The following is an 11,436-nucleotide window of genomic DNA, read 5'->3' as shown; positions in this document are numbered from 1 at the left end:
GCTTGACAGCTCTTGAAAGGGTGATGGGAGGAGAAATGGGTGAGAGAACTGCTTTTAGGTTTTTGTTTGGTTTATTTTTTTAAACCTTAAAAATGTGGGGTGCAGAGCAGTCTGCTTCTACTCAAAGTGTTATGGCATCCTCACTGAGAGCTGGGGGGAAACTCCAGGAGTGAAACCTTCCAGGTGGGATGTGAGGACAATTTGCCCTTACTTCATGTTGTCTTACTTAATGTAGTTATTTTCCAGCAGGTCAATGCTTCGCCTGGGTGACTGCAGATCCCAGTCACTGACCTTATCTCATCTCTGGGATTTCTGTCCTCAGACTTTTTCCCCTGGGCCTCAGTAATTCAGCCAAACCACTCACATATTAATCCTTCAACATGGTATCTCAGCAAATGCATTTACTCAGCTCTCACAGTATATGTGAAGGGAGAAGCTGGGTGAAAGTCTAACACAGGAAAATGTGAGTCCAGCCACAGAAGTGAAATTAAGTGTTAAAAACCAACACCACAAAGGTTTTACATACTCAGATTGTAAATCTCTTCCTATCACAGTTACTCAAGTCTCTTGTTTTATATAGTGTCACATTTGACTTATTCTCCAGCTACGGTGGAATGTTTCAGACACAGCAGGAACTGAACTTCTAATAAAACAGTAATAATATAAAAAAGCCCAGACAGGCCTTCACCAACCAGTATGAGATGCAGAGCATGAGGGGGAGGGAAGGGGAGATTAGAGTGGAGAAAGGGGAGAAGAGGAGATAATACAGTCCTACCCAACTTAGGTGTACTTTATGGACCACTTGCTTTTTTGCCTTATTCCTCTTTTTTCTGTCTACAGGCAGGCTGTGTGGCTAATTAAGTAAAGCAAATGGAGAGCCTGAGGCTGCAGATGGATATATCTGACAGCAGGTATTCCTGAATTTTATGTCATTTTACTACTCAGGATTCTTCTAAGTGTATCATCTCTCTCCACTCTGAAAATACCGTCTTCTGTCACAGTTTAATTAACCTTGTACTCTCAGGGACTCTAATTTTGATTGTCTACAATGTACAGTACTGTGCTTGGAAATTATTTGAGGGTTTATTATATTGCTGCTGTCCCTTGATTTTTACATCACTGTTTATTCCAAATATAAGACTCCAATCTTAGATGTCCCTACATTTTTGTTGCTCCAAGGTTGGTCACTTTCTCTGCCATGTTGTTGATTTACCTCCATTGCTATAGCACCCCTAAGCTCCTGAAAGGTCAGCCTGGCTCCTCAGGAGCATCCAGCTCTTCAGAGGAACAAAATTTCTGCACTGAAACACTACAGGAGTATTGTGAGCTGTTGAGGCAATGGCAGTCATCCCAGTTTCTTCCACATACTGACAAAATGGGGTGTTCTACTGTATTCTTACTACTAAGGCTTCTTGATTTTTCCTTGCGCAGAAGACAAATTGACCAAGGAATTTCCTCATCACAGCTATATAGTGTAAAATCTTAATTTAGCTAAGCTACCACAAATGGAGCCACACTCACACCTCACTGCTAGAGAATCACTCCTGGAAACCAAAGCTCTTCACATGGAAAGCAATGTCTGAAAGGTTTCTCAAAGAGCTTTCTGGCACAATGCAACATCTGATAGTTTGAATCATGACAATTAAAAAAAATAAAGAGCAATTAATGCAATTTGATCCAATTCCCTCCATCTAAATGATACAGATTTCAGCATCTTTTGCAGCTCCACGCTGTGAACAAGGATGCATGCAGTGCTTGAAACAGCCCCAACTCCTCCATTCATATGGTGAATGCAACATATCCTCCCAAACTTGCCACCAGAGTTAATCCTCTGAGACTCAATCTAGGTAAATTAATTTCCTGTCAATTTCAGAAATCATGTGGGTTTTTTCCTAATGGGTTCTCAGCAATCAGAGACAGGGATTTCACACTCAAAACTGTGAAGTCCAGTTGTTCTAAAATCAAGGCAACAGCCAGCAAAATTACAGAGCTGGTTTGTGAAAACTATGTTGGATAACTCACTGTGAAGGGATGTGATCCATGTACTACATACTGTACTGCACACTTTGAAAACTCTTTTTCAAAACCCTGAAAGCTGTCTTATTATTATTAGACAAGAAGAAAAGAGGAGAAAAGAAACTGAGAGGGGATCTTATTAACACCTACAAATATCTCACTGGTGGGTGTCAGGAGGTTGGGGCAGCACTTTTTTCAATGATATCTGGCAACAGGACAAGGGGTGATGGGATGAAGCTGGAACACAAAAAGTTCCATTGAAATATAAGAAGAAATTCTTTCCCTGTGAGGTGAGGGAGCCCTGGCCCAGGCTGCCCAGGGAGGGTGTGGAGGCTCCTTCTTGGGAGGTTTCCAAACCCACCTGGACACGTTCCTGTGTGACCTGATCTAGGTGGGAGCTGCTTCTGCAGGGGGTTGGACTGGATGAGCTCTAAAGGTCCCTTCCAACCACACCATTCTGTGATTCTATTATTATTTGAAAGCTGAGATTACTGAACAGCCACTTGTCTTCAGCTGCTGACACTCTAGAAATAGTCAGGCAACAAAGAGTTGGGGTAAGAGTCGATCATATCCTGCTCTACAAAGCCATGAACTCATTGAAACTGAGTGCTGCTTTTTCAGTTAAACAGCAGAATGACAAAGTTAAGCTGTTTAACCAAAGCTAAAATTATGATTATAAAAGGATTAAAACCAGACTGAATAAGAACTTCTGCTGCTTCTCAGGTCATGGCAGCATAAGAAAGACATTGGTCAGTCACAATCTTTCATCCTCAGCAAATGTGTGTGCTGTGATTGTCTCGATGGAGAACACTGCAGTGAGGGGATTCAAGCAGCTGAACTGTAATGTCCTGGTTGTGCCTATTCATACACTTAATATTTTGCTTCTGATTAACATAGGTTCAAATGAGACTATTCCTGATAGTACAGTTAAAAAGTGTACACTTGTTTCTACTGTAATCTAGTTTTTATATAGTTAGTCTACATAGTTAGTATGACATCCCATGCAGCAGGTAACAGCTTTTAAATGGGCAGAGGAGGTGCCTTTTTCCACTCTAGCTTTGGCTCTGTGTAGAAGGTGTACTGGAGGAGAACTACAAATGCCATTTAGCCCATAGAGAGGCCCCATGCAGCAAAGCTGCAATTTATGTCAGTGACTAAGGGCATGGGAGAGCACAGAAGGGGGAGCAAAGAGTCCCACAGTCATGGAAATGCTGTCCCTGAACTCAAGGTTGCTAGTGAAGTGCCTGGAGAGAACCTCTGGAGGCCTGTTGTGTGGAAAGGCCTGTGTTATCCAGCTGCTCTGTGTCATACCCAAGGCATGAAAAGCCACATTCTCTCTTTTTTTGGGGGATATACCCATAAATATTGCATCCCCTGGAAATAATAAAGCCCAGTGACAATCATACTTCATGCTTCTGCCATTTGTACTTTGCTTTACACTAATCTGTTAATAATAAATAAGGGAATAAGACCTGCTGCTAAAATCCTAACAATGCCACAAATTTGGCTGTAATCTCTGAGCCTGTGAACCTCTTTAAAGACCAGAAAAGTTACTAAAGGAAGCCCTGTACTCTGTTTTTCTGGTTTATTTAGTTGAAAAGAGGTCCCAACCCTCAGCTGCCAAAACACCATTAATGTAACCCAAATGAAAGCAAAAGAAAAGCCTTGGTGGGAGCTCTGTGAAGCTGGTAAGGTATGGAGGCTCCATGTGTTTAACCATGGAGAGAGATGCACATATTAAATATCAATGCAGACCGAAAAGAAGAGAAATCACTGAAATCTAAGTGTGTGAAATGTGAAAAGCAGAAAGGAAAATTGCAAAATCAATAGGAAAGGAAATGAAAAGAGAATTGAGGATAAACCAAAAGCAAATAGAATACACTAAGGGAAAAAACTCCCTTCCAACAGTCAACAAATTGGGCTCTTGACAAGATAACATTGTCAAGCTCATGAGTCATGTTCTGATTTTACACTTGGCTGAAATAATAAAGCCTTATTAAGTTGAGTTGTTGAGAAAGGTATTTGCTGCTCGAAGTGTGTCTAGCATTTCCAACCTTTGGTTTGGTGTGGCATTCCCAGAGCAATGCAGTGTGTGGGCTTATACCAAAGCTGGGAGCACTGCCTCAGGGCTGGGACATGGCTCCATGGCACCTCTGAGAAAGGAATCATTGAAAGCTGGTCCTTAAACCACTATCACAATTTCCTAACATGTGCTGTAAGAGGTTATGTTGAGAAAGGATGGAGGAATGAGAAGCATTCCTGAATGCTTCTGAATTCCTGAATTCCATGAATGCTGGCTCCTGAGTATGGCTTAGGGCTTTCATGGTAATACTGCAAAAGAGGTGAGGTAAAGTGCTTTATCTGCCATGACTGGAGGCAGCTGGGTCACTGTGTTCTGTTTTACCACCCACACTGTGGGGAGGTTGTTCTTTGAGACCCTCACTGTATGTCTTTAAAAATAACCCAGGAAACTATAGAAACCATCCATTTAATGGCTAAAATATGGCCTCTCCCACAGGACAGTGATGTTTGCTTAGAGTATAACCAATAGGATGCAGCAGTCTCTGCAGAGGTGCCACAGTGCCAAGGGGAAGGGGATAGTCCTGGCTCTGCACAGTGCATCCCCATGGTGCTTTTGCTGGCCTATTGATATCCCTGTGATACCATTTTCTCATTATCTAATAGTCCATATTTCTCTATTAGGCAATTATTGCAGTTATTACTCGTTTGGAGATGGACTACAGAAGTAATGCTCACAAGCAAGAACCTCTGCTTGCACAGTGCCAGCAGTAAGAACACAAGGATTATGCCCACCTCAAGGGGTTCATGATCCCATCTGTCTGGTGGTGAAGAGATCAGGCCAACCCTAGGAGCTGAAACTTGTTGTTTCCCTTTATTAGGTCAATTGTGCCATGTACAAGCAATAACCTTCCCTATCCTACTTCCCTCCCCTTCCCACTTCAGTAATCCTTGGCAGTTGTCTTTTAACTAAGAGAGGTTTTTTAATGAGAAGTAAGATATACATTTTAGTCTGGGGGGGGAAAAAAGGATGTAAAGAAATGAAATAATAGTTTATTTAAGAGCTGCATTGGAAAGGGAAAGAACTGCAATTATAGCAAGTGGCATGGAGGACAGCAGAAAATGTCAAATCAAGAGATTAAGTTTTAAATGGCAAGAACACACTGACAGGAAAAGGAGAAGGTGAGAACAAGGTGCATCACAGCAGTCAAATCATAAAACAGCTTCTGCCTAACCAAACTCTTCCTTCAATGGACCCTAATGCTGCTTATTTATTTAATTATCTGATGTTTTGCCTCATTTGACAGTAGGTTACACTCCTGGAAGTCTCATGGCTAGAAGGTCTCTGCCTGGAAAAGAGTAGGAAGAAAACAAAGAAATAATGACTGACTGGATACGCAGGAGAAAATGACTGGAGCACAAAGCTGGAGTAGGTATGGCTAGCAGTGCTTAAAGATGATGTTGTACTCTTGCCTTGGTGATTGGGGTGCCCATTAAAACTCCCTTAGTTTGTATCCAAATTTTCTAGCTGACTTTGGAAACCAAGCTCACCGTAGCATTTAGTGCCCAAGGCAACATGTCCTCAAGCCACAGCAGCCTTGGCTCACAACTGCTACTGTGAGAAGTACTGAGGCCCTTTGCAAACAGGGCAATTAATTCCATCCCCATTTCCATGGGCAATGGGAGTGAAGAATAAATGACCACAGTAAATTGCACACCACTATTCCAGACATATGTCTGAACCACAGCCAGAAAATGGATCACAAATCTTCTGATACGGCTCTTGATCTGCATTCTACAGTCCTGATACAGGTTAAAGGGAATCACAGAATCTGAAGGGCTGGAAGGGACCTGGAAAGCTCATCCAGTGCAACCCCTGCCAGAGCAGCAGCACCTAGAGCAGGGCACACAGGGACTCATCCAGGTGGGTTGGAATGTCTCCAGAGCAGGAGCCTCCACAGCCCATCTGGGCAGCCCCTGCCAGGGCTCCCTCACCTCAACAGGGAACAAATTCTTCCTTGTGTTCCACTGGAACCTCTTCTGTTCCAGCTTGTGCCTGTTGCCCCTTGTCCTATCACTGGTCATCACTGAGCAAGCACAGCCTGGCTCCAGCCTCCTCACACCCAGCCTTTATGGATTTGTAACATGAATGAGCTCACCCCTCAGTCTCCTCTTCTCCAAGCTACAGAGCCCCAGCTCCCTCAGCCTTTCATCACAAGGGAGATCCTCCATTCTATCATCTCTGTGGCCCTGCACTGCTCTCTCTCTAGCAGCTCCTTGTCCTTCTGGAACTGAGGGGAAGTCAGGAGGAGCAGACCCAGGCTTTTAATAAGGATTCAGAGAACCAAAGGAGAAGTTATTCCCTGGAAAGCACTGAGTGCTGCCAGCATGAGGTTCCTGCACTATGCTTCTTCCCAGAACTGGGAAGAGGGTGGTGATCAGGACCAGGTTTAAAGTCTCTTAAAATGGCAGGGATTTCTTCTTTGACTTCACCAGGTTGGTCTTTAGCCTGCTAAAAGAATTCCTACACAAAAAAGATGTGTGTGGAGATGGTGGAAATGATGAACAAAAGACAGGATATTATAGACCAGCTTCTCAACTGAAATGCAGTGTCTGAACTCAGCCTTTTCTCATGAATGAATAATGAAGTGGCCATGTTTTATTAGCTTTGCTTAAAAGTGTCTACTAGTTGAACAACCTTTCAAGCCTTTTAACACTTCTGCAATTTGCTGCAGCGATGATTTCTTTTTGGTTTTTGTTCCTTTCAAGATACAGTAGCTTATCTGATCTTGGTGTTTCAGCAATTGTCTCAGCTAACGTGTGCAAGGAACAGTTCCATTCTGTGAAATGAATACTAGGTGAATATTTAACTCAGCCGAGTTTGCTACATGAAGAATTTACAGGGTAGGTGCATGTATTAACTGCCAAGACATTAATTCATTAAGTAGGGTTTCTTTCCTTAGCTTTGTTTATCCACTACCCATTTCTGTGGTCAGAGCTTACAGTAGGGAACCTCAGAGTCAGGAGGAGCTCATCAGCTCACAAAGGGGCTTCATGCTTATGGTAAGTCTTGTGGTGGTAAAGCAACGCTGGACTGGCAGCATAACCAAGAGACACATCGTTCTGTCACCACCACAGCTTTCTGTGAGCCCAACAGCTTCTGCTAAAGAGAGTAGCACGTCCACTAATGGCACTGGTCTGTTTCTTATTTGGCTTTTAGGGGCTTTATCCAAGCAGACCCAGTGCCTCACTGGGAACTCTGCCCACAGTACGACCAGAAGGCTCATTGCAGGCACAAATGGTTTCTGAAATAATGATGTTTTTAGCAAAACTCCGAGTTGACCAAGGCTGATGCAAACCACTTCCCTGCAATGGCATTTGTTCCAGCACTGTTGCAACCCCAACTCTTTGGGCTAGAGCACAATTTACAACAACCTGCAGAACCTGGTTAGAACTGTTATTTAAAGGCAAACAGTGTTAATGAGTTTTATCACTAATATCGGGGGGAATGTTTCTTGTGCTTTGATTTTTTTGTCCTCATCTCCTGAAGCAACATGCTCACAGATGAATTCACAGCCCTCTCAAATTCCACATTACAACGATGACTTATCCCACAATCCATTTTGAGCAGAGCTGAAAAGTGTATTTAATCCTGCTGCTGTTGTTTCTGTCTTTTTTTCCCTATGAAGTTAGTGCCTGATTGTATGTGTCATCCTCGGGTAGTATATATTTGCATAGCTCTGTTGACATCAGTAGTGCTTTATTGATTTATGCTGCTTGTGTCTGCCTCATTATTAGTTTTCTTTTTTGTTGGAGGACCTTGGTGTATTTTCAGATTCATGGAAGGTAAAAAGGGATTGCCTCCTCTGAACAAAACAGACAGTGTCTGCTGATGGGATATTTTAGATTGGGGCAAGAAAACAGGTAAGTGAGACATATGAGTGAGGATCTGTAAATACTGGGGCTGTTTGTATACCATCTGCAGAACACAGCAGATATGTAACCTGGGATTTTTAAAGGCACCTTAGAGTATCAGCTATCACTAGCAGTTAGAAGGACTTGGTGTCCCACGAAACAAAGCTGACAGTCATGATTTATTGTTTACAAACAAACTTGCTTTTCCAGAGATAACTGAAGTCTCTCCATGCTAAAGTCCAGAGGTCAGGAACAAGAAGCAAGAGGGCACAGGTAGAAGGGTAGAATGACTGGCAGGGGGGTTGGACTATATGATCTCTTGAGGTCCTTTCCAGCCCTTAAGATTCTGTGATTCTGTGACTGTCCAAAAATGAAATAAACACCCAAGAGATGGGTAGCCAGGAAAACCATATTCATTTCTCTCTGGGGGAATATTCTAAAGACATGAAGGAGAGGATTCTGTAACATTGTACAAGCAGCAACTGTACTGCATCTCGTGAGACTGTGAGAAAATGCCTCCACGCCTTATCTCACTCATTTGCTCATGAGCAAGCCCTTGGGTCTGCGTGGAAGAAGAGGTGAAAAATGCCCCAAAATATACAATACAAATCACAGAGGGAGGGATTTTACTGCCCTTTACATCTACAGAGTGTGCTAAACCTGCTGGGTATGATCAAAATCCTTTGGCTGAATCTCAGGGCAGTCATGTGAAGAAGCTCTTCATAGGCACTTCCAGAGATCTCTGATCATGTGTTCACTGTAATAGAGATTCTACTATGAACAACATAACCTCACCTTATCTACTATTGCCCTTCAGATGAAACCCTGATGTGTCAGTACCCTATCCAGACTGGAAAGGACTATCCTCCTCCCACAACTCTTCACAGGTAAGCACATTGGGCAGGGGTCTTTCTCAGTCTCTACAGGGACCTTTAAGCTACTTCCCAACTTCAGTGCATGAAGTGTCAAAGGGAGAGAAAGTTCAGACTTCTTCCCCCTCTGCTTTCAGGGGCTTTCCATCAATTTTCCTTCTCCCTTTTTCTTTTCTCTGCACTGCACTTCAGATGGAAGCATCTGGATCGAAGAGAATTATCTCTTAATAACAACTTGGGTTGCAGTATATTTCAAAGACTCGGGTTTTATTAGTCACAGAAGACCTTGTAAAAGTTTGCTTGGGATCATTTTTAACAGCAACCAATAATCATTCCCCCATCAGCCAATGAAAAACAACCTGAGCCTCCTCCCAACTCCTGCACAGATGTGTCTTACAGAAATACAGCTCTTTTGGAGAAGCAAAAGTGACATTTTCACCAAGCTGGATGTTTTATCCACAGCACCTGGCTACTAATATAGGCCTAATTTCCTTCTGAAAGATACCTGAACACTAAGCACACTTGGCCTAATACTCTTTGGAGTGGTCAATAGATGTATTTGACTTCATGTTGTACTTTTCTGTCCTCAGTCTACTTAAGGCCAGAGGAAACCAAGTTATGCTGTGAGCCCAGACTCTGCTCCTGTATGTCCCATGTCAGATGATTGCTTTCATAAAAGCAGATTAATACAATATGTTAAAAAGCAAGCCTGGAAAATTCTCTTGCCCCTTCTGACTGCAGCAGCTGACAAAACAGGTAGATGTAGATGCAGCATTCCCTCCACTGTTAAATGCAGAAGTATCCAGTGTCACGTTCTGTCTGCTGCCAGCAGTTTGTTAGCAGTAAGGAAAAAATCATACATGAGGGGAAAAAGAGGCAGAGGATGACAAATTGATTCCAGAGATGGAGTATCCCATAATTCTCAGTAAACTAGAGTGAAAGCTGAGCACAATCAACAGTTGTAAAATTCAACACACTCCTGTAAATGCCTGTAAGTGCAGAGGTAGAAACTTCAGGTTTCATACCCATACCCATACTTGGGTATGAAGATTTGGATCAGTTAGCCCAGTTCTGCTCCCTGCAGATTAACTTCCAATAGAAAACGTTATTGTTTTCAGCAGTGAAATTACATTGACAAATGTAAGTAAACTGCAGGATGTCTCCTAATCCATTTCTGACAAATAAGGATATTGTAGCTGCCCCTACTCTAACAGCAACAAAAAAAGCAGAAAGGTCTGAACTCCAGAGATGTAAACCTGAACTGTCATCACAAATCAATTTTCATGATAAATTTAATTCACATTTCAGAGAGCTGTGTAACATCAATGAAAATGCTCTAACAGTTGCTGTGCTGGCACGTGGTACAGTGTAAGACATAAAGAGATTTAATATTTTGTGGTAATTTAGAAGATGTGGCACTAAACACTGTTTCTTAAAAGGAAACCTTTTCTCAGAGAGAAAAATGAATGTTGGAGGAGGATGTAATTTATTAGGAATTCCACTCCACCCCCCTTTTACAAAGACTGCTCTGAAATTAAAACTTTGAGAGATCAGGTTTCTAATTTATTTGTAGAGTTAAAGGCCAGAAAGGACCAGGATCAGGTAGTCTGACCTCCTGGGTACCTCAGGCTATTAAATTTCACACAGCCCTTTCAATATCATAACCCACGCTGGGCTCAAACATAGTTTCTCTTCAACATTGATTTTCAATGTTTCTCCAAAACACACTCTTCTTGTGTTTCTTTCATGTGCTTTTTGGTGAAGGTGGGAGAGAAGGAAAAACTGAACTGGATGTGATCCCTGTGACATAGCAGTAGAAATGGGCCAGCACGTGTCAGTGCAATCCCAACTCTGCATCGCTGATGAAACATAAAGAGTTGGTCTTTCTGGTAATAAAAGCTGACCAATGTTCAGGGCAGATACATATGCTACCTATTTAGCCATATGCTTTTGTGAACTATTTTCAAAGAGGGCAAGTATGTGCTTCTAAATCTCTTGGTCACATTGGGAAATCCCACCCTCAAACTGAAAATCACCCCCCAGCCCACAGCTCAGTGCTGGATTTCACCAAGTCAACAGCAGTTTTCTCATTTACATGTAATTGAGGTCAGACTTTCATCCTACAAGATCAGTTAACTTTTTATGATGCCAACTGATGATACTGTCATAGTATTTGCAGTTTGTGCTTTGCTTCCACAATGGATGTAATTCATTACCTTTTATTCCTCTCTGTTTTTTCAGTAAATCTGTTTCTTTGCACCCCTTACATTTGTTCCTCACCAACATGAGCATTTGCAGTTCTTCCAAACCTGATGCAGTCTCCAAATCTCATTAATGTCCTGCTTATTTCACATTTTAGATATCAGATACTCAGTAAAACACAATCACAGCATCAAACCTACCATCCACTACAACACAGACTCTGATATTGCCATTTCTCACCATGCCTTACAGTTCCACCATCAACACAGCACTTGTTGTATCCACACAATCAGGACTCACGTTTTTGAATGAAGCTTCCTGAAACCCAGTGACATCTGCTCTGCTCCCTGCATTTGCAAAAGCTGCCATTCACCAGTGTCCATGCTGTGGGCATAAGGCATCTTGGGCTGTT

This window comes from Colius striatus, chromosome 20 (genome assembly GCF_028858725.1).
Source record: "Colius striatus isolate bColStr4 chromosome 20, bColStr4.1.hap1, whole genome shotgun sequence".
Lineage (NCBI taxonomy): Eukaryota > Metazoa > Chordata > Aves > Coliiformes > Coliidae > Colius > Colius striatus.
Note: the sequence above shows the minus strand (reverse complement) of the source record.